The sequence below is a fragment of the Monodelphis domestica genome, chromosome 8 (assembly GCF_027887165.1).
Source record: "Monodelphis domestica isolate mMonDom1 chromosome 8, mMonDom1.pri, whole genome shotgun sequence".
Lineage (NCBI taxonomy): Eukaryota > Metazoa > Chordata > Mammalia > Didelphimorphia > Didelphidae > Monodelphis > Monodelphis domestica.
The window spans coordinates 115,150,886-115,178,358 of NC_077234.1; the positions used below are offsets into that span (position 1 = coordinate 115,150,886).

Sequence of the window (27,473 nt, forward strand, 5' to 3'; positions counted from 1 at the left end):
TCTCTCTCTCTCTCACACACACACACACACACACACATACCTTTCTTACTCCTGTTTGTAATTAAACTCCATAAAAGGTTGACTGCTGACTTGAGTTTTCATTAAGGAATTACATAGCTGAATTCCTTGGCGACCTTAATTTAATATATATCAGTCTTTTAAAGTGATTTCCTTGTCACATAGCTGAAGTGAAATACATTTTATAACCCCCAACCTTCCTGCATTTCTAAATATGTGAATGGAAGTTGGTGCAATTAATCTCAGGGAATTTGTTCCCATAAGAAGCCTCCAAAAAGAAGCACCCCTTTATTTATACTCTTCAGCTCACTACTTAACTTCCACCAGAATGATATATAGATTTCTTAATTATGTTCTTAACCCAAGATGAGCTTTACTTTGTTTAAAAAAATGTTTAAATACCAAGGTTGAAAGGTTTGCTGTGATTGTAAAAACTTGTGACAAATATCCATCAATTCATAGGTTTTAAAAATGCCATACAACAACTTATGTAAAATATGATAGTGTGATTGTTTGCTATTGTAATTAATTGTGCTATTGAGAATTTTGGGGATATTGATATCTACATATTTTTGCTACTGTTCAATTCATTTGCCTTCTACTCTCAGTGGAGCATAGCCAGATACAAAGAGGAAATGAATCGCATTTTTGTTGAGAAAGCCTTGCATTTTATATTTTCTTATCTGACACAGAGTGTCAATGATTATAAGCTATATTTTTGAATTTTTAAAGCTCTTTTATTATTATATTTTTCTTGCATGTGCAATATACTATTTGTTTTTCTTTCTCTCCTTTTATATTTGAAGCACATGTCACCAGCATTATGATTTTCTTTAACTTTTTTACTTTTCACTATTTTAAATTTAAGATAAATTTGTCAGAGCATGCCCAAAAAGCTTGTGACTATTAAAGTGATGCCACTAATTATTTAAAAAATTATGGGATTTTGCTTAATGATTCTGTCTGATTCCAGGACAAGATATACACAACAGAGCCATTGCACAGAGCCAAAGAAAAGACAATCCAGGATGGATTGATGCACTTCCAGGCCAATACAAAGGTCTTGAACCTAGTGTGAAGACTTGAGGTCACTGTGTTTAACATGTTGTTAAGACATAGGCTTTCCCTATGTCTACACTCACTCTGAAGATACAGACAAGTATCACCAAAACTTTGGCTCATATAATCTGGTCCCCTTTTCTGCCTTTCATAGTGTGGTAACTTTCTGTAGTCCTGGCTACTGACTGGGTAAATGCATCATTGCTTAGATCATTTTGATTGGGCCCTGATTCAAGGACCTGTTATACATTTATTTTTCTTTTGCTTGGAATTTTTACATATAAGACTTTGATAGTCTATATTTTCATCTAGTATTTTTTTATTATTTCAATTTTTCTGATATCTTTTTAATTTCTCTTACCAATTGATTCATATACCTCATACCTCAGCCATGCATCCCTAAGTGATCATGTATTTTTCAATCACCCTCTTAACTGGGGAATGTAAAAAATATCATTATTAAATTGCAAAGTTTAAATTCCTTTTGAGAAGAATTTTAGGTAAAGAAGATGCTACCTCTCTGAATCCAGAACTGAACTGTTGGAGAAGATACCATGAAGAAGCCTCCAGACCATAAGCTGCACAAAAATTGAACTTTGGGTGTGGTTGATTGAACATTTATTTGTATGTATACTTTCATGCCAAAGGGGACTGCCCCCTAACTGGCTTTTTGTCAATGCGTTCAGCAATTATTGGTTTTGTTCTTTTTTTTTCTCTCTTATCCTCAAATTATTGTAACCTTTAAATTGATTATATTTTCCTGATCCTTTGGGGAAAAAAAAAATTTTTTTCTAACAATCAACTGGAGGAATGTAAAAATAGACTCGAACTCTGGACTTCAATCCCCATACACCCTTGCTCCACTTCCCCAAAATGCTTTGTAATCTCATGGAATTCTCAGGTGGGCCGAGATTGAGAAGGGATTTAACCTGATTGCAAAGGCTTTTGTGGTCTCTTTTTGGACTTCCATTTTGAGCAAACATGGCTCTTTCCATAATGTAGGTGAGGTCTTGTCTAGGCCTCTCTGGCCTAGGCACGTGTTTCTTATTCTGTATTTTCTTTAATCCTTAATCTTCAATAAACCTCTAAAAATATAATACTCCTTGCAGAGATAAACTAATTTCTACCTGCCTCAGTCTCCCCTAAATTTTAATCTTTACAGGAGTGGAGTGGGAAGAGGGCAGGGAAAGAAAATGAATCATGTAAACATGAAAAATTTTTAAAAATATATTACTTAAATTGTATATGCATGATGTGTACAAGTATGTATGATCTTATATCAATATGTTTTAAATTATATTATGATTTCTGGCTTATCTTTTATTTATGTATTTGCATGCATGCATGTGTATATATGCACAAAATATATGAGTATATGTTGTCTATGTGTATATATGTATTTCTAGACATGAAGATATACATGAACTGACTTAAATGTGAAGAAATACAATTTCCTCATCTATAGAATGGAGGTAATAATAGTCCCTCTCACTGATGAAGATATAAAACATCACAAGTTGCAGTACATGTACTACAGGATCATGACCAGGATAGTGAAGAGACAAAAATAAAACATACAATGGGAAAATGGGTTGATAGAAATAAGGAGTATTATACTAAATGTCTTCAAATATTCTCTATGATTTAGAATTTGGAGGTACCTATTTTAGTAAGAATCAGTAATAATTGTAAAGTGTTTTTCATAACACACCATGTACCATATAAATGTTCAGATATTGTTTTTTTGAATATACAACAATATGTATATACATACATAAATGTAAATGTTGCTATAGGGTTAGGGCATATGCATATGTAGCTAAATAACCTACATTTACATGATTACATGAAGATATATACACACATTTAGTAACATATATTTCTTTATGTGTTTGTGCATGTGTGTGAGCATACATGTGTGTGTCTGAACTGAAGTACTTTTCCTATATCCCACAATTAGTAAGTAGCGCATTTTAATTCAAAACTGGCACCTTGAACTTCCAATCCAACACTAATTTCAACATACTTTATCATATACATACTGATGAATTACTGAATACCATTATCACCCTGAGAAATGTAAAAAAAGGTCACAAGTTGATGTACATGTACAAGATTGTGACCAGAAAGTTGAGGAAACAAAAACAATATCTACAATGGGAAACTAGTTGATAGAAATATGGGGTATTACACTACAGGCTACTCATAGAGGACATAAAGAAGTCTTCACAAATATTCTATGACTTAAAATTTGGGGGGACCTTAGAGATCATCTAATTTATCTTGCAATTACTCAGAAGAGAAAGTTATGTAATCTAAGAACTGATTTTTTTTTCTAGTATATGCAACTTGTATATAACATAGCCAGGAAAGTCCATCATACACAAGATTCAAATTATTCTTCTTAGCCTCAGAAAATTAAGCAAAGAGCAATGCAGATGAGCGAAAGTAAAAGAGAGGTAAATTTTGATTCATTAAGTCTGGAAATTTCTTAATATTTAGAATGAAACAAATTGTCATGGAAGGACTTTGAGTTTCTATCTCTAGAGATTGTTAAAAGGAAGTTTAATATTTAAAATATTGCCATACAGGGCAGGCAATTAAGTAACTCAGTGGATTGAGAACTAAGCCTAGGATTGGGAAGTCCTAGGTTCAAATCTGACCACATACACTTCTCTGTGTGACTCTGGACATGTCACTTAACCCATGCGAGCTAGCCAGTATAGTTCTTTTGCCTTAAAACCAATAATCTATTTCTTTTAAGACAGAAGGTAAACATTTACACATAAAAACTAAAGTATTACCAGGGCTAAAGAAAGTATCCCCAGTTGTGATGGATGAATTTTTAGGAACATGGTTAAATAAATATATTTCTGTTCTCTGGGTTTGTCCAGATTAAAGCCAAAGTCCATTTGAAAGATTCTATTATTATAAGTTTTTGATTATAAATTAAAATATTGTTTCTTATAAGCCACACAAAACAAAAAAAGAGCCTAATTACTTTACAGCTGTACTCCATAAATAATTATGTTTGCTTTTTGGAGATAATGTTGCTTTGGATTTTCATTCTTTTATGTCTAATCATGTGACTTACGTGCCATTAACCAGCCTGTCCACAAAAGACAAAAACAATGATTTTGACTGGGTGATACATACTTTTCAGCACTTCTTAATATGAGGCCTCTAAAAATGATACAGTGGTCACAATTGAAGTGTGTTGAAAACTAAGTAAGCATTCATTGCAAACCTAAGTTTAAAAGTCATAGGAGAAATTGAATATTAACATCATTTTATAGACATTTAATGCATATGAAGTTTGGTGCCTTGCAAATAGAAAACTTTGTTATTATGATGAAGAGGCAATTTTAGATGAACTTTTATTTATGATTTTTAACTTTATTTTTTAGAAAAGTAGGTGATCTGAGGTGTGAAAGAACCAAAATTAGCAATGATTCTCCCAAAATTAGTATTCTAAAATAGGGTCTAGATATCTTCAAATTAACTTAAAGGCAAACTGAATTTGAGGAGAAGGGTAGAGGCCAGATGACAAAGCTGCATGTTAGGAAGTAGAAGCCCAAACATCTCTTGGTGTTGGCTAGAGACCTCCAATAAACAAGATGAGGTCTTCTGTTTCTAATTTCTGAAGGTTTCATATACTGCTATTGTTCTATAACTTCTAATGCCCTGAAGTAATACTAACTTTGTAGTTGTTATTACTCTTTATTACTACATAGAAGTTTAATGAAACATGACAAAGTAATATAATAAAAATAACAGAACAATGTATTAAAAACAGGTTCTGGTTCATACATTATCAATAAATATGTATATATCCTAAAATAAGTCATATAATCTCTTTGAATTTTGGTTTACTGCTACAATATGTAGGTTCAGCCCTCCTGCAGGGATTGGGGGTCCTTGGAGGTTTGGTGGCATCAGCATCATGAAGAAGATGGGTAACACTTAAGTTTCAGCCTACAGCCAGGCATGACAAGAACTGCTCCACCTTGGCTGACTTGCTTTTTATTTTGATACCTTCAGTGATTACATATACTTGGCACACAGTTTCATTTTTCAACATACGTGCTTCCTTACATGTAATGTACTAAGTCATACATTAACTTTTAACAAATCATTTAATCAAGAATCTATAATTATCCTACAGGCTTTGATTCCATGGATTCTCATAACAAATGCAAAGCTTTAGAAGATAAATGTTTTCTCATCACAGGTAACATGGCTAGAGATCATTAACCTGTGAGGTACTCAGGCATGCAGTTAAGCCAAGAGTGATTATACCTTACTTTAATCAAATACACAAACAATCAAATTTCTACGGAGATAATCAATATACAACACTGTCTTCAAGTCAGCAGGATCAGAGAGTAATACAATATAACCCAGTTTTAAGTAATTTTCCAATATCAGGCTTTCATTTTCTGATGTTTCACTAAGGTTTCCAAGACATTTTACCTTGCCTACAATTAGCAAAACAAGTCAGTGAGGTAGAACATACTAGTCTCTGCATGAAAGACAATTAATATACCAAGTCAGGGAATCTTGTGGCTTGGCTAGTAGAGAGGTAGAGAATCTAAAAACAGTTGTATTAGAGATGTTTATACCTAAGGAAGGGGGGCTCCATCTATGATCTAAATGAGTACATAGAAATCCTTAGGTTTAATTTTGTAAGTAGCATCTTTTTGGCAATGTTCTAGGAGGATAGAGTAGTACATCTATTTCAACCCTGCAGGCATTTTGCTCTCATCTACATTTTCCTGAGGCTAGGGAGAGAATAATAATCACAACAATTCCAGTAATAAGGGGGTGTTAGTAATAGAAGTTACAGATGGGAGAGGGGAATATGAATGGATATTTCCATCCTTCTTGGTGACCACAATGAAGCCCCTGGTTTCCACCTGGGATTGTATCAGACACTGTGGATTTGATGGCTCCCAGCAGTTTCCTCCACTAGCTACCATAGATAGTAAAAAGTATATGTTCACCACTCCAAGAATTATTATGAGTATCCCATATGATAACTTATGAAAGTACTACTATGGAACTAGAAACTTAAAAAAAATTAGTTGTAGTGCTCTAAATTCAAGTGATTCCTACACTGTAAAAGGCTTGCAGTTATTATTGTTAAAGTTCATAGATTTTGCCACAGGCGAAATGAAGTTGTGGGTAGCCAATAAGTTTTAAAATTGTTGGTGATATTGAGTTATGTCTACCCAAAGTATCTAAGGGTATCTCAAAGATAAAATGGACAGAAGAGAACAATTTGTACCAAACATCAGGAAGGCAACTGAAGCCAGCATTGTGTAGCACTTAGAGCTTGGTGGGACACTGAAGTTCATCCACGGCATCTTGACTTTTGTCTTGCCACTATACTTTGATAACAATAGAAAAGGGAGCAAGACTGACAATTTTGCAAAATTCTGCTTCACTAAAAATGCTGCTTACATATATCATTAAGGATATACTTCATCATAAAAAAGTTAGAAGAAATAGGTAGAAATGCTAATTTAATCATTTCTACATGATTATTAAAAGTATTCTTTTAGTATCCCATAAATACCAGTGCACCAATCAGAAGATTATTAATGGAACCAGAAGATGTTTAGTAATTTTCTCTCTTCCAAACAGGAATGCAAGGAAGATTTACTAAAAGGAAAACTATCAACATAATTGATCATTTTAACAACAAAAAATAAATATCATATGATTATATAAAAAGATGCAGAAAAAAAAGCCTCTGATACAATGCAACACTCATTCTTATTAAAAATACTGGAAAGCATGGGAATAACTGGAGTTCTTAAAATGTTAAAAAATACCTAGCTAAAATCAGTAGCAACTATTATTTGTAACAAGGATAAATTAAGAGCTTATCCAATGAGATCAAGATTGAAACAAGAATATATATTATCACTAATTTTATTAGAAATATTAGTAATAGCAATAAGAGAAGAAAAATAAACTGAAGGAATCATAATGTACAATGAGGTAAAAACTAATCTTTTTTTGAAGATGAGGTGATGGTATATGTAAAATATCATAGAGACTTAACTAAAAGGTTAGATGAAGAGAGTAGGTGGCTTAGTGGATTAAGAGCCAGGCCCAGAGATATGAGGTCCTGTGTTCAAATTTGACCTCAAATATTTCCTAGCTATGTGACCCTGGACAAGTCACAACCTTCATTGTGTGCTTTATAAAATGGGTATGAAAGCTGAGAGACTATCTAGGACCCTCTACCCCAACTTCCTCAGACATGCCCTACTTCCTTTGTGGGAGGTGTCTGGGAAGATATAAAAAGAAGGGAGAAGTTTTGGCACCTTTTCTAGAGAAGAGATTTGCCCTGGTAAGAGCCTTTGATCCCCTATATCTACTGGAGATCTAATTTTCTGTAGCCTTCCAAAACCTTTATTTTCCTTCTGTAGCCTTCCAAAACCTTTATTTTCCTGGCCCAATAAACCTAACTGGCTATCCCTAAAGTCTGACTTAATTCAATTTAAAATTATGCCTAGCATAATTGTAGGCTAGAAGGAAAAGCCTCATCAATTTCATTATTAGGCTATTGGATCCCAGCTGTTTACCTTCGTTTCCTTACCTTTTTCCCTCCATTTTCCCATCATCAACATTTATTTGGTGACCCAAGGACCTGAATCTACAATCTTCTCAGCTTGTGCTCTGCCTCAAGTGTTCATCAGGTAAGTAACATCAGGTAAGTAAAAAAACAAAAAAACAAAACTTCTCGCCAAAAACCCAGCCCAGTGAGGAGCCCTTTCCCCCACTACTAAACAGTTTCAATCACTGCCAGCTCCTCTCCTTAACAAGGTTTCCTACACCCAGCCCAGGAACCTTATCCTAATCCCCCTCAACCCTGCTGGGCTAAGACCCTGCAGGGGATCTGACTAAAGAAACCAGCAGGGGTTTGGAAAAACCTGGTCTCTCTCTCCCTCTTTGACCCACCCCAGCCTGCTTCAAAAAACTCCTTGACTGCCTATAGCTCTGATTTTTCCCCTCTGGAGCAAAATTGCATAAAGCAGTCAACTCTTAAACCCCTGAAACCCAAACCCAACTAACTTTTAAAATAAGACACCCTGGAGTGCTCTAACTCCACCCCTTTCCTCCATTCTAGTTCCTCAGCACAGTGCCTTAACTCCACCCCTTACCCACAATTCTCTTTTCCAACTCCCACCCCCCATTAGCAATTTGTTCCTCCAGCTACTGAAGGCAAACACTAAGCACTAAAAAAAAAAAATCCCTTTTCTGCTGAGTTGCAGTTTGCCTTTCTGCAACCAGAGGGCAGCACTAATAAAATATATAAAGCCTATATATATATATATTCCTGTACCATCACAAATAAATAAATAAATAAACAAATAAATAAATAGACAGTTAAATAAAAAAACAAATAAATAAATGCAACATGTTTGTCACCTTCTATGAAAGCCTTTTGGCTTTTGCCAAATTGGAAACCTTTAAGGTTTCCAAATGCCTCCTATTCACAATGCTGCTAGGTAATCTGCTACTCCTAATTCTTAATGTTAAGATGCAAAAGACTACAAATTGGAAAATGCAAACCAAATATAAGCATCAGTACAAAATCAATTGGTAAATTTTAAACATTCTTTTCATGGTCCAGTCAAATAGGAATATCCTATTGAACTGTCTAAGTCTAATTAAAATTTTTGGAAGCCAGTAATGTCTAATTCAAATTCAAATTGGAGTGAACCTGTCCCCAAATTACTGAGAGAAAAACCTATTTCTCCTGAAATAGAGATGGTTCCTTCTCAGATGTCTCAGGTGGAAAAACTCCTTTCCAGTGTTGTGCATCTCGTGGCCAACTTTCCCTCCACTACTCCCATTTCCTGACTCCCCTGCTTCTTCTCCTGATGTCCAGTCATCCCCTGTCCCTTCTTCCCCATGACCAACATCAGCCCTGAGAAAACCTCATACTGCCTTGGTAAGCTCACAAACAATGACAATACTGGCTCCTACTTGTATTGCATTGGTGGTCGTGCAAATGAATTGAAAGAAACCGAAAGCACAGTCTGACTTCTGTGATAGTCATTTCCCCTTAAGGAAAGTGCCCACAATAGGACAAACTGGGGATGTGGTAAATTTAAGAAAACATACTCCTTTCATGCCCAAGGACATAAAAGAATTTAAAAGAGTTCTACTTAGATTTGATGATGAACTGATTGCTGTAATAAAAAAGAAGGCCAATATATACTCCCATAATGATCCTTCCTATAAGGATGTTGAAAAATTACTTCAGGCCTTTCTAACAGAATGTGAGAGAAATAATATCTCTCAGGTTAACAAAGCCTGAGGGTATAATGCAGTACACTGGCCACCTCAAGATCCTCATTGGGACTATAATGTTCTTGCACAATATGTACAATTAAACAATGCTAGGGAAGCCATTTTCAAGGCAATGGGAGAATGTGCTGAAAGACCAAATGTTTGGACAAAATTTGACTGCTTCACACAATCTAATGATGAGACCCCCTCCAAATTTATGGATTGGCTCATTGAGCTGGGAAGTCAGTACCTGGATCTGAACCTTTCTTCCAAAAGGGATATCAGACAAATTTGGTTTCAGTTTGTTAATAATTTGGTAATAATAATGATTCAAAACTATTTTAAAACACATTTTCCAAAATGGACAGAAATGGATCTGTAAGAGTTAAGAAGGACCGCTATGTATGTCTCAAAAGGATATAAAGAAAAAAATGGCAGAAACTAATGATTTAGTTGAAACAATACAAAAGGACCTAAAAACTTTACTTGATAAAATAGATAAACAGGAAAGAGGGCATGATACTATACCAGTACCACTTTCCCCTCTCTCAAAATCTAAATTTCAATCCTTGACCTGCCACTTCTGTGAGAAGAAGGGCCACATAATGATGAGTTGTAGAAATCTATTCCAGGCAATCAGAAATGATACCTACTGTAATAATAGCACTAATAATGATTTCAGGAACAACAACTATCAGAATACTAACAGGAATACTTTCAGGAATCACAATTTCAGGAATGATAATTCTGGGAACATGAATCAGGCAGATAACTCAAACCAAATGACACCACAACAATATCTCTTAAGTGGAGCTCATTCACAAAATGCTCAGTGTGCTAATGCTCCATGTGGGGCAGAAAGGAGTGCCCCTTAAAACTCTAATGCTTTTATTATTTTGTTGTCATTAACCTTTTTCAGTTCTGTCTCCCTTAAACATAGCAAAGAACTTTAACTGATTTCTGCAATCCTATATTTGACTCTTGTCTATATTTGTGTGTTTATGGAAGTCTATAACAACTTGTATTTGGAAAACTTGTATTTTGTGACTTTTGTGTATTTAGAAGATTTGAACATATATTGCCTCACAGAAAAAAATGTATTCATGACTTGTATTAATGACCTGCATTGACTTGATTTACATTTAGTGACTCCTATTTGTGAAATTTTTTTTTGTATTTACCTAAATATATTGTTGGTTTTATACCTCATTTGCACTCACACTTTGGATCATGGCTAAGGTAGGAGAAAATACATTTAAATTCTTGCATAAGATCCTTTATATTCTACCTCTCCTTAAGTGACACCAATTGTAAGATTTTTGATTGTCACTAAATATAGGAGATATAGACATATATTTTTGAAATTATAACACATTTCTTGTAATTGCATGTGCAATTTAATTTTCCTAAGCACATGTTATCTATATAAATTGAAAGATTCTAGCTCATTGCTTTAGTGTAGGTTTACTATGTCCATTAGTTCTAACTGTAACTGCCTGCTCCCAAAGCTTTAGACTACTAAAACTACCATTAGAATTTAAATATTATGGGACTTAGTACATATGTCTGATTTGAAGAAATGGGAACAAAAAGGAGCACAGAACTCACCTACATAGTGCCAAAGAATCCCAGATATCTATAAGGTGCCACTGAAGCACATATTTAACCTGAATGGTGCCAAAAGAGCACACAGGTCAAAAAGAGAAACCAATGGAGACCTCACACTACTCCAGGAGATCCTGAGAGAAAAAACCTGGATTCACAAAATTGAAATTTGGGAGGGTTTAAATATTAATTTGTTTTGTCAAAAATTGGCATATTTCATATATATATATATATATATATACATATATATATACACACATATACATAGTTGTGAAGAAGGGGACATCCCCCCTGATTTCTTTGTAAAAAAGTACCAATATTAATTTTATTTTATTTTAAAATTTGTTGTCATTTTCCCTTTGTATTGATGTATATTTTATTGTAATTGTAAATTTATTTGTTTGTTTTGATTCATTGTTGAAACTAGTCTCCCAAAGGACCATAGATGGTGATTGTATGTTTTTAAATGGCTCTGAAGCCTGGGAGAATACATCTCCCAGGACCCTCTAATCAACTTCTTCAGACAGATCTCACTTCCTTTTTGGGAGGTGTCAGAGAAGATATAAAAAGAAGGGAGAATCATGAGTTTTGGCACCTTTTCTAGAGAAGATCTTTGCCCTGGGTAAGAGTCTTTGATCCCTGCATACCTGTGGGAGATCTAATTTTCTGTAGCCTTCCAAATCCTTTATTTTCCTGGCCCAGTAAACTAACTGATTATCGCTAAAGTCTGGCTTCATTCAATTTAAAACTATCCCTAGAATAATTATAGGCTAGAAGGAAAAGCCTTCAATTTCATTATCAGGCTATGGGAGAAGAAAGGGACCCCTGACTACCTTCCCTTCTTTTTCCTACCTTTTCCCCTTCATTTTCCCATCATCAACATTTACCTACCTCTTACCACTCTTCTACCTTGGAACCAATACACAGCATTGATTCTAAGACAGAACATAAGGATTTTTAAAAAAAGAGGTGAAATATTACTAGTTCTAGTAAAGTCGCAGGACATAAAATAAACCCAAATAAAGTATTTTTATATATTACCAACAAAGTTGGGCAAGAAGCGAGAGAAGAGATAATCCATTTAAATTGATGACAGTTAGACTAAAATACTTGGTAATATACTTGCCAAAACAAACCTAAAAACTATACGAACATAATTATAAAAAATTTTTACACAAATAAAGCCAGGTCAAAATACTTGGAGAAATATTAATTATTCATGGATTGGCTCAGCCACGATAATGAAAATGACAATCCTTCCTAAAACAATTTATTTATTCAACACCATCCCAATCAAATTACCAAAAAATTATCATATTTAACTAGAAAAAAATGATAACAAAATTCATTTGGTAGCACAAATGATTACGAATAGTAAAAGAATTAATGAGAAATGTAAAGTAAGGAAGTTTAGGAGTACTAGATTTTGTAAAAAATGGAGATTTGAATCCCAGACTTCAACCCCCAGAAGTCCTTGGTACTTCCCAGAATTCCCTATAATCTCAACTGAGTCTCCACAATTGAGTATTTAATGGGCTCTCTGCCTCTGAAGAGCTCTACTCCTGTACTCGGAGATTACAAGGTGTAGTGAGTATGCTAAGCACGGGGATTCTGAATTGGCTAATCAGCCAGGGGCACGTGGTTTTCTACTTTGTATTCTTAATTCTAATAATCCTTAATAAACCTCATAAAATATAATACTTTTTATTACTAAAGACTAATTTAACTTTTACAGTTAATGGCAACCACTAGATTGGATTAGAACTTTTCAATTAAAAAAATAATTAAAAATTAATTTTTTAGTTTAACTCAAAATTAATTGAAAATTAATTTTAATTAATTAAAAAATAAAAAAAAAAACATAGCCTAGATAAATTTCTTTGTAAGCCATGTTTCTCTGGCCAAGGCCTACCCTTGCACAGCTTTTTCTGACTCAGCTTGTTCCAGCCATCCACTCCAGACTTTCTTGATCAAGAGCACTCACCTGGTCCCAGTCCTGCCCACCTGACCCGACTCCTGCTTCCTGCTTCTGCACTCCAGCTATCTGAACCTGCTTGACCCAGATCATTCTCCTGGCCAGACCTGCCTGGGCACTGGCCCTGGTTGATCTCCAGCCTCCGAGCCAGATCACCCCAGGCCCAGACCCAGAACCCAGACTGCTGGTAGCTGCCCTTGTGTCTTCAGAATCAAACACCAGCTGGTAAAAATGGGGGTGATCTTTCCTTAGGCTACAATTAGCCTCCATGTGGCAGGGGGCAGGTTACCACAGGGGGAAGAAAGAGGAAAAGGAAGAGACTTTTCCAAACAGGAAGTTACAATCATGGCTTATTTCAAAGGGTGTATTTTGAGTGCACTGATTCTGTTATTTATCTCACCTGAGATTCAGGAGATAAATTCAGCTTCCTGCAACTCTTTGGCCCAATTTGATATTCCAAAAACCCACCCTCAATATGGGGGAACAGCTCAGTGTCTCAGTGGATTGAGAGCCAGGCCTAGAGACAGGAGGTCCTGGGTTAAAATCTGGCCTCAGACACTTCCTAGCTCTGTGACCCAGGGCAAGTCATTTGAACCCCATTGCCTACCCCTTACCAATCTTCTGCGTTTTGAAAATAGGCATCTAAATGGATAAAAACAAACAGAAAATGAACTTTAAAGAGACTGGAGGTTATATTTTTAAGACATTTCAGACTCCAATGTTTTATAAAAATCTCTGTATTTTATTGCATTTTGCTGATTGTTATTTTGTTGGTTTTAAGTTCATATATTAATGTAGTCAATACTATTCTGTTACACTGAATCATTTTAATTTATTGGGTTTTAACTACTGTTATATTCTGTTGCTTTTCCCCTATAACTATGCTGAACAAATATTATTGAATAAGCCCATTTAAAAAGAGCTTTTCTATTTTTAACTTTGTAAATTGTCACATAGAGGATAGATGAACTTCATCAGAATTGGTTTCAATTGTATAACAATCTTTGGAAAATTTAATAAGTTTTAGCTAAATATCTCAAATTGATTTTAAGGGGTCTTTAGACATGATATTTTAGACTTTATTTTTTCAACAACTCTGATCATTTTGCCTGCCTCTAACAGGAGGTAAGGTCCATTTTAGTAGCTGAAGTGAAATGCAATTATAATCCCCACCTCTCACATTTATAAAAATGTGAATGGATGGGACATCACAGTCTCATGCCAAAGGAGCTGGGAAGTGAATCCCAGGGCATTATAACCCTCTGGATGACTCCTTAAAGAGGAGCATCTCTATTTATAACTCTTCAGCTCACTTTACCCAACATCAACAGTACAGAGTTTTGTTTTTTGTCCTAGATTCCTCTGCCACATTTTTAATGATATCTAGACTTCTTGATGATGTTCTAGACCCAAATAAGTTTTACTTTGTTTAAAAATATGGTTGCCAATGTTGAAAGATTTGCTACATTTGTAAAAATTGTGACAAATATCGATCAGTTAATAGGCTTTTAAAAATGTCATACAACAAATTATGTAAAAAATGATAGTGGTTTTTATTTGCTATTGTAATTAACTGGGCTATTCAGAATTTTGGGGATATTGATACCTACATATTTGTACTACTGTTCTTAAAAAAACTGTTACCTTGTGAAATTCATTTGCTTGTACTCACAGTGGATCATGACCAGGCATGAGGAAACAGATCTCATTTTTGGTGAGAAACCTTGTATTCTACATTTTCTTACGTAACACAGTGTCAATGATTACAAGCTACATTTTTGAATTTTGAAAACTCTTTTATTATTACATTTTTCTTGCATGTACAATATATACTATTTCAATTTTAAAAAAAATTTTCTCTCCAATTTATATTTGAAGCACATTTCACCAGTATTAAGAAGATTTTAACTTTTTTTTGATTTTGTAGTAATATAAGTTTAAAATATGTTTGCTATAATGTCAGTGCATGCCCAAAGCTTGAGACTGTAAAAATGATGCCACTAATAGTTTAAAAAAGTAATTGTACTTTACTTAATGATTCTGTCTGATTCCAGGACAAAATATACAAAAGAGCAATTGCACAGGGCCAAAGAAGGACAAAGCTAAACCTGAATTGTGCCAAAAGAGAACACAGGTCAAAAATAAAAGAGAAAAAAAAACAATCCAGGAAGGATTGATGCACTTCTAAGCCAATACAATGGACTTGAACCTAGTGTGAGATTTGAGGTTTCAATGCTTGACATACATTAAGATGTAGGCCTTCCTTGTATCCACATTCTTTGTGAAAATACTTACAGATGAGTATCTCAAATTTGCCTCCTACCTGGCTCCTATAATCTATTCCCTTTTTTGTCTTTCAACAGCACAACTTTCTGTAGTCCTGGCTCCTGATTGGGTAAATGCTAAATTGCTTATATCATTTTAATTGGGCCATGATTGAAAGACCTATTATAGATTTATTTTTCCTTTACTTAGAATTTTTACACATAAGACTTTGATAGTCTATATTTCATTCAGAAATAATCTTTTTTATTTGAATTTTTTTAATGTTTTTTATTTCTCTTCCCAATTGATTCATATAACTCATAACTCAGCCATGGATCCCTAAATGATCCCTGTGTTTTTCTTTTCTTTGTTTTAAATCCTTAACTTCTGTCTTGGAGACAATACTATGTATTGGCTCCAAGGCAGAAGAGTGGTAAGGGCTAGGCAATGGGGGTCAAGTGACTTCCCCAGGGTCACCGAGCTGGGAAGTGTCTGAGGACAGATTTGAACCTAGGACCTCCCATCTCTAGGCCTGGCTCTCAATCCACTGAGCTACTCAGCTGTCCCTCCCCCCTCACCCCGTGTTTTTCAATCACCCTCTTCAGGGGGGTACGTAAAAATATAAATTATATTATTATTTTAAATTGCAAAGTTTAAATTCCTTGAAAGAGAAATTTCAGGTTAAGAAACAGGCCACCTCTCCAAATCCAGAAACTGAACTGTTTGGAGAAGACACCATGAAGATGCCTCCACATATCACAAGATGCACAAGAAAGATCAAGAATGAACTTTGGCTGTGCGGTTTGAATGCATTTGTTTTGTACATGTACTCTTATGCCAAAGGGGACTGCCCCCTAACTGGCTTTTTGTCAATGCACCTAGTAATCATTGTTGTTTTTTTCCCCTCTTGTCCTCAAATTATTGTAATCTTTAAGTTGATTATGTTTCCATGATTCTTTTGGGGAAACTGTTTTCCCAATACTATCACAGGGAGATATGTAAAAATGGAGATTTGAACCCCAGACTTCAATCTTCAGAAGTCCTTGGTACTTTCCAGAATTCCCTATAATCTCACCTGAGTCTCCACCTGGGCGAGATCACCATTGAGTATTTAACGGGCTCTCTGCCTCCCAAGAGCTCTCCTCCTGTACTTGGAGATTGCAAGATGTAGTGAGTATGCTAAGTGTGGTGATTCTGAATTGACTAATCAGCCATGGGCACATGGTTTTCTACTTTGAATTCTTAATTCTAATAATCCTTAATAAACCTCATAAAATATAATACTTTTATTTTTAGAAACTAAATTTAGTTTTTATAATTTTAAAATGTATTATAAATCCATAATTTTCAATATATATGGTCCTGGCTAAGAAATAGAAAATGTACTTATAAGTAAACAAAAGACAGAGAACATTGTGGGGGTAAAATTTATATTTTTAAATACATTTAATTAAAAAAAATTACATTTCTAAGATGGGAGGGAAAGCAAAAACTGCAGAAAATTTTCAAAAACCTCCCAGATAGAGGTTTCATATCTATAATATACAGAGAACCTCATCAAATTTATAAGAATAAAATAACCATCCCACAATTGATAAATGAGCAGAAGACATAAACATTTTTTGGATAAAGAAATCAAAGTCATGCAGTTACATGAAAAAAAAAAATTCCTTATATCACTAATGACTACAGAAACAAATTAAGCCATAAACAATTCTGAGGTAGAATCTTATACCCATTAAATTGGCTAAGATGACAAAAAGTCAATATGACAAAAGTTGGAGGGAATATGGAAAAAGGATACACTAATATACTATTGATGGAAATGTGATTTTGGAGAACAATTTGGAATTACACTTAGTTATATTTATATCTATATTTATATAAAGGGGTCATGCCATACCATTCACATGGTTTTCTTGGCAAAGATATTAGCTTACTTTGCCATTTCCTCCTCCTATAGATTAAGGCAAACTTGTGACTTGCCCACGGTCACATAGTTTAGTAAGAGTCTGAGGCTAGATTTGATCTAAGGTTTTTTCTGAATTCTATTCGCTCAGCCACATAGCTGCCTCACAATGGATTATTGCCATAGTAACATTTCTTCAAATGATTTGCTTTCAGATAACTTTTTAAAATATTTAATTAAATTTTGTTTTTTCACTTACATGTAAAAAACAGTTTTTAACAATTTTCTGACATTTTATGATTCAAATTGACTTTGCCCTCCTCTCTCCAGTCCTCCTTGGTGTAATAGTTTGATATACAATTAAAATAAAAACTCATGAAGGAAAAAAAAGTGAAGCATAGCATTCTCTGATCTGAAATCAGATTTCAACCAATCCTTGTCAGGTGTGGATAGATTTTTTTTTTTATAAGTCCCTTGGAGTTATCTTGGAACTTTGTTTTGTCAATAACACTTTAGTCCTTCACAGTTGATCATAGTACCATACTTCTGTTATTGTATATAATGATCTCCTCACTTCACTTCGCCTCAATTCACATCTTTCTAATTTTTCTAAAGTCATTGTTCATCATTTCTTATCACACACATTTCTTATCACACAGTTTTCTATTGAAATCATGTACCACAACTTGTTCAGCTATTCCCCAATTGATGGACACCTCTTCAGTTTCCAATTCTTTGTCACTACAAAAAGAGTTGCTAAAAATATTTTTGTACAAATAGGTCCTTTTCCCTGATCTCTTATCTCTTTGGGATATAGAACCAGTAGTGGTATTGATGGGTCAAACAATATACATAGTTTTATGGCACTTTAAGTGTGGCTCTATATTTCTTTCAAGAATGGTTGTATCAGTTCACAATTCCACCAACAGTGCATTAGTGTCCCAGTTTTCCCACATCCCCTCAAGAGTTTTACATCACTGTAGGAAATGAAATTCTTGAAGTCCTTTCAGCTTTTTCCCTTTTCTTTGGGGAAAATTAACTTAAATGGGACTGTAGGAAGACTATAATCAATTTCCTCAGATATGAGCTCTAATTATTATTCCAACAAAGATCATGAAATAAATGAATCATTCTGAATGAATTTAAGGCAAAGAAGAAGCTCACTATTTCTATAATACCTTGGGATATAATAATCTTTAGTTCCTCCCTAAATCCACAGGTTTGGAGTTTTGATAATTTCTTAGTATCTCCTTTTTGTATTCCTGCACAGGTGCCTCTTAGAACCAGAAAATTCAAAACCAGATAATCCTGTGTAAAAACTGTGGTAATCCAAATATTGTGATATCTTATGAAATCATGATCTTCCATTATTCTTGATGCATAGGATAACACTTCCTGGTTTTCTTTGTCTCTTCTTATCTACTTTATTCATTTTTTTCTTTCCTTCTCTAATAAGCACAGGTAATACAATATTGCTATCAAACACACCTTAATCTACATAGAAAGAACTTACATTCCAATAAGTTCTAAAGTTACTTACTTTATTCTGTTTTAAATACTTTGATCAGTAGCCAAACCTTCTAGACCAAGATATCATTAATTTTCAAGAATTCAAAAATATAATAAAGAACTCCTGATCTAGTATAAGGATAGCAGTATGTTCACCAAACCATTTGAAATTTAACCTTAAATTATAGCTCTACAAAAGGTGGTGATCCTCTTTTACATAAATTGAATTGTAAGATTATAGCAATTCATTTTATTTTTTCATTAAGAAAAGATAACTTTTTTGATTGAAAAAAATAGTATGTGTCTGGTTTTAAATGTGAACTCACCTTATTTCAAGAAGTGTTCAGTACCCATGAAATACAAGTGATCATGGTATCATCTGACAGTAAAAGCCCAAGGAGGATTTTTTTTTAATTTCATATATTAAACTGAACTGCTCCACTCTCAGCCAGGCTAGAAACTTTTAGTTTTCCCTGACCCTCAGTTCAGTTTCTATAATACTTGAATTAACTCAACTACTGAACTCTAAATGAAGCAACTAGTCTGTAACTTATAATATTAGAAATTTTCCTGGGGTCCCTGAGAGCTTAAATGACTAGCCCATAGCTGAGCCATATTTTATTTTTATTTTTTTAAGGAAAAACATGAAGTGAGAAATTATACTTGAAATTGAAGTCAGAGTTCATCTGCCCTTTCTCTCAGAAGAAGAGCATTTTTTCATCCTAAGTCTCTTGGAATTGCCTCATATCATTATATTGATAAGAGTAGTCAAGTCTTTCACAGTTGATCATCACTATATCATTGTTGCTACTATACACAATGATCTCCCAATTCTTTTCCCTTTACTTGGCATCAGTTCAAATAAGTCTTATCATGTTTTTTATAAAACCATGTCATCATTTCACATAGAACAACTGTACTCCATCATGATCATATGCCACAACTTGATTTGCCATTCTCCAACTGAGCATCCCCTCAATTTTCAAATTTTGCCACCACAAAAACCTACTATGAAATTTTTGTACAAATAGGTCTTTTACCTTTTATTTCTTTGAGATACAGAAGTAGTAGTGGTATTGCTGGGTCAAATGCTATGCACAATTTATACCCTTTTGGGCATTCTTCCAAATTATTCTCCAGAATGGTTATACTTATTTCACCAACAATACATTAGTGTACCTATTTTTCACTGATCTACAATATTTTTCATTTCTGATTGGTATAACTTGATAGCTCCGAGTTGTTTTAATATTTCTCTAATAGTGATTTCAACTTTTTTTTTTTCAAATCACTATCCATAAATTTGATTTAATCTAATGAAAACTGTCTGTTTATATCCTTTGACAACTTATCAATTGGGGAATGGATCGTATTTTCATGAATTGAAATGCTTTGCAATCAGTATATATTTGAAAAATGAGAACTTTATCAGAGACTTACTGTAGAAATTTTTGATATTATTTAATCTTTGTTACCTCTTAGCAAAATGTAGTTTCCCTGATTCTCTCTTTTAATTAAGTCTATTTTTGCTTTGTTTAACATCATGATTGCTAACCCTGACTTTGTTTAGTTCAACTGAAGCATATTAGATTCAGTTCCAATCCTTCATTTTCTGTGTTTGGCTTTCATTTAAAGTTTCTCTTGTAAATAATGTATTGTTAGATTCATTCTTTTGACTTTTTTTTTCTTGATGTCTTAGAGAGACATTAACTTCCATTTGCCCAATTCTAATTTTAAGGAATTATCTTTTCAGTGATTTTTAAAATTCCTTTTTCCCTTTGGCCTATTCTACTTTTTAAGAATTTCTTATCTTCAGTGAATATTTCAGCCTGTTTTACCAGTTCTATTTTTAAAGGTATTAATCTATTCAGTATTTTTTTGGTGCTGAAGGTGTCAAATCTTATCAAAGGCCTCTGAAGGCATCAACTCCGATCATAGGATTCACCAGTTTGGAATCCATACCTCTCATCCTCTGAAGATGTAGACTCTTATTAAAGGATTCACAAGTTTCCAGAATTGTCATTCATTTTAGTAAGTGACTTGAAAAATCCTTAATCTAGTTTAAGGTTTCTGTTGGTTCAATCAAAAGGTAGATAAAGAAGAGTTAATCCTTTCTTCAGTCTAGTGAGGCATTAAGTAGGGGTACTTAAGTTAGTGTTAACTCAAGATAGACAATGGATTAAAGAATTCTCTTTCAGTATCAAGAATGCAGTAAAATCACATCTAAAGTAATGTATTCGGTACAGGGCTTCACATTATAGGAAAATGTTGATAAAGTGGAGAAATTAGTGAGGAGGAAAATCAGGGTATAAACTGTCTTACAGTACCATCTGAAGACAATCCAAAGTAATTGTGGATATTTATTTAGCTTAGAGAATAGAGGACTAATGTATGACATAATTATTCTCTTTTTATTATTGCAAGAGATATCTAATGAACTAGAAATCAAAATAATTCTCCAAGTCACCAGAAGACATACTTATGAGTACTTTGTAGCAACTGGGAAAAGGTTGATTTAAACTGAATGTAAAGAAAAACCTTTTAAAAAACTTTAGACAGTATCTCTCCTAGGTCATTTAGGTAGAGGGTGCAGAGGCTACTTATTTTACTTGTTTGATTTTGATCAGCATATGAACTTCAATGTACTCTATGTCCAGTCTAGGCCATGCTGTCCTACCTTTGTGGCTTATTATATTAGTGCTGAATTAAGCTTGGATTGATTTATTCAATATATTGAATAAATGGAGATCTTCAATCAAAGGTTAGATGACTACCCAGATTTATGTTTCTGGACTGAAGTCACATCCAATTCTGAAATTATATAATAGGGTGTGTTTGTCTGCTCATTAATTCATGAACCAAAAGCATTCAACATGGGCCTGAAGTAAGCTAAGTTATTGAATTAATGAGTCTTTAATAAACTCTACTTTTCCATCTATTTATAATTTCATGGGAAAGTTGAACTTTGAAAGGAACTCTTCTGCCAGATCTACACTGACAAATTTGATTAGAGAAATAAGAAAATGATTTTATAATCTGTAATTTAGATCTTTTTTAAAAAATAGCTTCAGACAATACCCAACTTGCTAACTGATTGAATTCTAAAGTTCATATATAAGTCATTTGTTGGAACTCATTTATGTTCCCTCACTGCATGACACTACCAACTTTGGTGAGGAATATGAAGGGGGAAAATGGTTGAATATCTTCCTGACCTCACTATATCACTGTCTAAACAGTTAAAGAATCAACTCTATTTTCAAAGATATTGGTGATGTTTCTTTTACTAGCAGGATAAAGACAAGCACCCTTAGGATCTGACATATGAAGATTTAGGTGTATCTAGTAGGAAAAGACATGAGTTTCTTATGATGAACTCATGGGGAAAAATCTTCATTCTGGTCTAATTTGCTTTTCCTATTTTATTTTACCCTTTATTTTTGAAACCTCATCACTAAGTGTAATATCTGGCACACAGTAGGTGCCTATTTAATGCTTATTAATTTTGAAGACCCTTTGAACATTTTCCAATATTTTTTTACTCCTAGTTAAAATGAGAAACATTCCATTACAAGGCTAGTCCAATCCACTTCATTTAAAAAAAATTATATCCAAAAAAAATTTCAAAAAGTTACTGAAAATGATCCTAGATTTGTAGATTACTAAAGTTAAATTAATTCATAATCCAGGAGTAAAGAAGCCTCAGACTGTCATGAATGTTTCATGATATGAAAGGAATTGGACAGTTGGACAAAGAGAAAAATAAGTTTGGAAAAATGGAAGTGTCAAAGAAAGGGAACCTGTTTAATAAAATCAGCAATGGACATTTAACTGAGAAAAGTTATGGCCAACCTTAGTGGTTTAATCTCTAATCCTGCTTTTCCATTACCAGGTTTCTACCTCAGAGTGTATATACACTGTAAATTTTGAAGTGGAGTATAGTGGAGGAAATTCTAGGCAAACATACTGAAAAGCAAGGAAAACAGGAAGAGACAGAGGAGGGGAAATGGAAAGGGAAAGGGAAAGGGAAAGGGAAAGGGAAAGGGAAAGGGAAAGGGAAAGGGAAAGGGAAAGGGAAAAAAATAGAACAAAAAGGAATTCCAAACCAATAGAGCAAGAAAGGGAAGTGAGTTCTTTTTGTGGCACTCAGGTTAAGTGAACCAGATGGTATTTCTTTACTCTGTACCATGAAATATTCAACTACCCATATCATCATCTTGGGTATTCTCTTTATCAATGTAGATAATCATATCTCTCTGACTTAAGTGACAACTTTTGTTCATTAATGAAACCAAAGTAAGACATCATTTAATGAATAACCCTCTGGTAAATTTCCTCAAAACTTTTAGAAATTAAATATACATGCAGTTAATTGTTCTTTCGTATACACAGAATTCCAATCTTAATGTACTTGTTCAGTGCTAGTTTACTACCAATATGACCTCTGAGAAACTGAGACTACCTTCACTTGGTGAAAAATGTGAGTGATACTTATTTGAGATAGCTATAAGGGATGAAAGTAAACTGGGCATACATATGGATCAGGACATTATAGTGAAATTTTTCTATTCTAATTTCAGGGAAAGATAGTCCATTCTTGAATTCTTTTTTTTTTAATTTTGCTGGACTTTATTCAAAATTAGAACTAATTCGCAATCACTTAAGAATACCAAAAGTTTGATAACCAGATATAAATGCCTCTATGTTTGGAAAAATGAATTCCAACATCACATTGTGTGTTATGAGGCAAATTTGGCACAGCAAGATAATCTGTGGAAAGTAAACACAAACTAAATAGAAGACAAATTACCTCTTGTGGCACACAAATAACGGAAAGTGGTACAGTAGCATCTAGTCAGAAATGATCTTAGTTACTGAGTCTCTGACCAAAGTTTGGAAAATGTTATGCACCCCACAACACACCTTTGTACAGGTAATTTTATTCTTCTATCTGGGTGCTGACAGAGCTCATAGATTGTTGTTGGCAATATTCAGACAACACATACCTGAATATTGTCACTTTTTAAACATCACAATTCAAAAACCATTCAACAATTATAGCTACTAAATACAGAAAATCAAATAGCACAAATTTTTCCACTTTTATGTTGTAAACAAGGTCTTTGCAGAATAATAGTAATGAGTTTACTGAATGTATACCACTATATCAATGAAGAAAAAAAATAGTATTCTATTCTGTTTATAAATAAACTTTTTTTTTCAGAACATATTCACAGACCTGATCAATAAAAAGCAAAAATACATATGCTTTTCTTTAAAAATAAAATATCAAGAGATGGACAACAATAGGGAAAATTTACCCAAGGAAAGTAAGTAAGAAGTAAACATTGGATTGATAGAGTTAAAAGTATAGACATACTTCAACTTCATTTCTGTTCATATACACCAACACTAAGATAGGATGTCAGTATTGAGGATTTTTACTTGAATTCCAATAGGTTACACTCAATCTGGTAGTACCCATAGAGATAATATTCCTGTTGACTGATATTTAAGCCTGGAAAATCCACAGGAACATCAATAACAGCTGCACTATTGTCCAGGTGTTTATTCAAATCATATAATACTTCTCTAAGTTTCTTCATGGTTTTATTTTTTCCTGCTGGATTGAAGTAGCATCACCTGTTCCCTGACAATTCATATCTTAAGACAGACTCAACAAAAACTATTAATGCTTTCACATGAATCAATGCAATGCAAGCTTCACTGAAATAACTTTCAGCCATTATACTAGAGATCCAAACTGCTTCTTCTTGTAGAGAGCATGATCATCTCCTTTTCATTACACTGAAAATCATAAACAATGAACTTGTTCTTTCTGGCTTTATATTTGAAATCTTCCATCCACTTCCTTTCTTAAGAAAGTATTCTTGGTCCTCTGAAAAAACTCTGCTAGACCTTAGGACTACCATCTCAACCAATGTCTCATATTGCTTAATCCAATCCTTGTAGTTTAACTTTGGAACTACCACTAATAATATGATGAGATATTCTGAATCAAAGACAAAGTCATCTTTCTTTATGATTTCTTCTAGGCTTCTAGTTAATAAACTACCCGTATTCTTTCTTTCCAAATTCTGAAGACTGCCTTTCAGATTATTGTATGCAAATGCTTGGACTTTCAAGTTATTTTCAATTTGATTTACTCCCTTGCCAGTTATTTCAGAAATATTTTTCAGGAACTGTTTGATTGGATATTGGGCCATATCCTGTTGTAACCTTGCTATACATGTAAACAAGTCAACTCCATTAGCCATCAGATTTTCTTGAACTTTATCTCTACTATCCTCTAATACATCAGTCATATATTGGGCCACTTTCTTAAGAATTCTTCTACAAAGTCTCTCTCAAAGGTCAAATGTACCATGTGACTTTTGCTTCAATTTTTTTAAGTAAATTTCTGGATCTGATGAAATCAACCCTGTACAAATGAATTCACTTTCACCATGTCATCTGATAATCCAACTAAAATATCCCAGGAGCTGATAAAAGCCAAACCTCCATCATGCTAATCAAGAAAATTTTCCAAAAGTAAGATTGATATGATGAAAAAAAAAAGTAAGAAGCCATGGAAAAGGGAAACCCAGGAGGACTTAGCAGCTCAGCTCTCCATCTCCTCATTACCCAGGCTCTCTCAGCCCTAGGTTCCACTGACAAAAGTCATATGGCAAGCTGAGAATAACAACTGACCCCTCTGTATCTGCTGACTCCACTCTTGGATTTCTTTAAGACTGGTTTATTATTATCTATAGAGTGACCCTGGTAGACAGAAACACCATAAAGTTGATACTACCACACAGACATAGAGAACTGTCTTATAACAAGTTTCAGAATGAATATTCTATTAAAACATAAACTAAGCACTATACTGTAAAATACAATAACACAATGTTAAGAAATACATTGATTAAAAGTTCCAAAATTAGAGTTCACTATACTTTTCAAAAATATGAAATCAGATTTCTCCAATGAAGAACAGCTCTCATTGAAAGGCACTGGCTTCACACTATTTTGGAACTACAATTCCTCGTTAGGGCTTTATTTCAGGTGTCAGCTTTGCAATCAGTCACTTGTCTCAAAGTTCCCAATCCTGCTGAGAGGCATTAGCAGCTATCTGATAACGCAACACTTACTCTAAAAAAGTAAAATGAATAAAGGACCATGTCACCATCAACCATGGCAATCACCACACCTACTTAAGAAGAGAAAAAACCTAGGCAAACTCATCTCAGCATTACCAATATGTGACAAGCTGACTGCCAGAGGCTTTTAATGCACTTGTCAGTTGGAAAGCTAGCATGAGTAGATGTCAACCCTCATGGAGATAGAAAACAATGGTTTTCTTCTCTCATATGTGCCAAGTTGGAAACCATATTTATCATACTGTCTTGTGTTTCCTGAACAAGAAAGATACAATAAGATTGCACTCAGTAATCAAACCATGGTACTTTATTCATTTATATAATTTATTTCTGGATATGGAAGAGGGATTTATTAAATGTATATTATAAGTCATACAGTGTGATCCATATTAAATAAATATCTTATTTAATCATCATACCACTGGAAGATAGATTCTATTTATTATCCACATTTTACAGCTGAGGAAACAAAAGAATATAAAAGTTAAGTGATTTACCCAGAGCCACATACCTGGTATTTGAGGTTGGATTTCATATCAAGACTTCATGACTTCCAGCTTTTCGTCCACCCAACTACAAATCTACTTTTAAGTCACGTAATTCAATTATTTAAATGTTCAGATGGAGGGAGATTAACATCTAAAGTCACCTGGATACTATGTGTGAATCAATACTATAGAATATATGCACAAATAACACTAAAATATAATATGTAGCATAAAGATGATATAAATGATTGACTGGAGTTTTACTCGACCCAGTTGGGCAAAATGGTCTCCTCAGGTCTAAGGAGAAAAAATCGCTGTTCTTTCTCTCTGGCTAAGGCCAGTAGGTAATCACATTGACTCCACTTCTCATGGTAACAGATGTATTATAGATGTTGTTGAGGAATAGGAAGGAAATATGGGCTGAGGAATTTCCTTAAATTCTAATAAAATTATCTATATCCCAAACATCTTGACCCTTTACAGTCTCTGACCTTCAGCTGAGCTGAGGCTATGCTCTCTACTCTCTCTACCTCTATTACCCCTTCTAATTTGATCTAATCTAGGCTAAATCCACAATGTAAATAGTCTCTAGATTAAAAATAGCTAATGATGGAGTCAGGTGTCAGGTTTGACCTTGGTCTACCTGGGTGAGGCCAAAACCCCTCCCAAGGTAAACTAAGCAGTTCAAATAAACCTTGGTAGAGGTTTCTTCTTCAGAGTGATTGTAGTTTGAATGACTAAATGGATCTTCAGGAATCAGGTGGGTTATTTTAAGGAACAAGTAGAAAGGTGCAGAGGAAGTCAGAGCTGGATCCTGGAGATATTTCTTCCTCAAGGATCCTCTCCTAACTCCACTGATGGCATTTATTTTCACAGGATTCCAATCCAGGATTCTGGGCACTTGCTGGATCCCCAGTGAATAGTTCCCTGTTACATCAACTCTGTGCATACCCTCTGTTTCATTACTTCTTCCAAAATCTCCCTTAACAGTAGAAAGTATTCAGATAAATTGAAATTAAGGTTATTTTGGAAGTAGGTTTTGAGTAAGAATTGAATACATGAATGAATATGAGTTAGTGTTGAGCACTGTGGATAATATTGAAGGTGAGGGCTTTGCTTACCAGAAGACAAACAAAATTGAGAAAGGTGTGAAGATGAATAAGGAAATAAGT

At 34.0% G+C, this 27,473-nt stretch overlaps 1 pseudogene; it reads right to left on the reverse strand.

The window, feature by feature from the left end:
* Nucleotides 1-24,055: 24,055 nt before the first annotated feature.
* On the reverse strand, nt 24,056-27,250 carry LOC100010257 (V-type proton ATPase subunit C 1-like; annotated as a pseudogene).
* Nucleotides 27,251-27,473: the final 223 nt, after the last annotated feature.